Source organism: Bison bison, unplaced genomic scaffold (genome assembly GCF_000754665.1).
Source record: "Bison bison bison isolate TAMUID 2011002044 unplaced genomic scaffold, Bison_UMD1.0 scf7180017864366, whole genome shotgun sequence".
NCBI lineage: Eukaryota > Metazoa > Chordata > Mammalia > Artiodactyla > Bovidae > Bison > Bison bison.
Window position 1 is genome coordinate 142,704 of NW_011494938.1, and position 347 is coordinate 143,050.

Here is a 347-nt window from a genome sequence, read left to right on the forward strand (position 1 = left end):
AAAAAGCTAGTTTAAAACTCAACATTTAGAAAACTAAGATCATGGCATCCTGTCCCATCAGTTCATGGCAAATAGATGGGGAAACAATGGAAACCATGACAGACTTTATTTTCTTGGGCTCCAAAATCATTGCAGATGGTGACCACAGCTATGAAATTAAAAGAAGCTGCTCCTTGGAAGAAAAGCTATGACCAACCTAGACAGCATATTAAAAAGCAGAGACAACACTGCTGACAAAGGTCCATCTAGTCAAAGCTATGGTCTCTCTAGTAGTCATGTATGGATGTGAGAGTTGGACCAAAAGGAAAGCTGAGCACCAAAGAATTGATGCTTTTGAACTGCGGTGT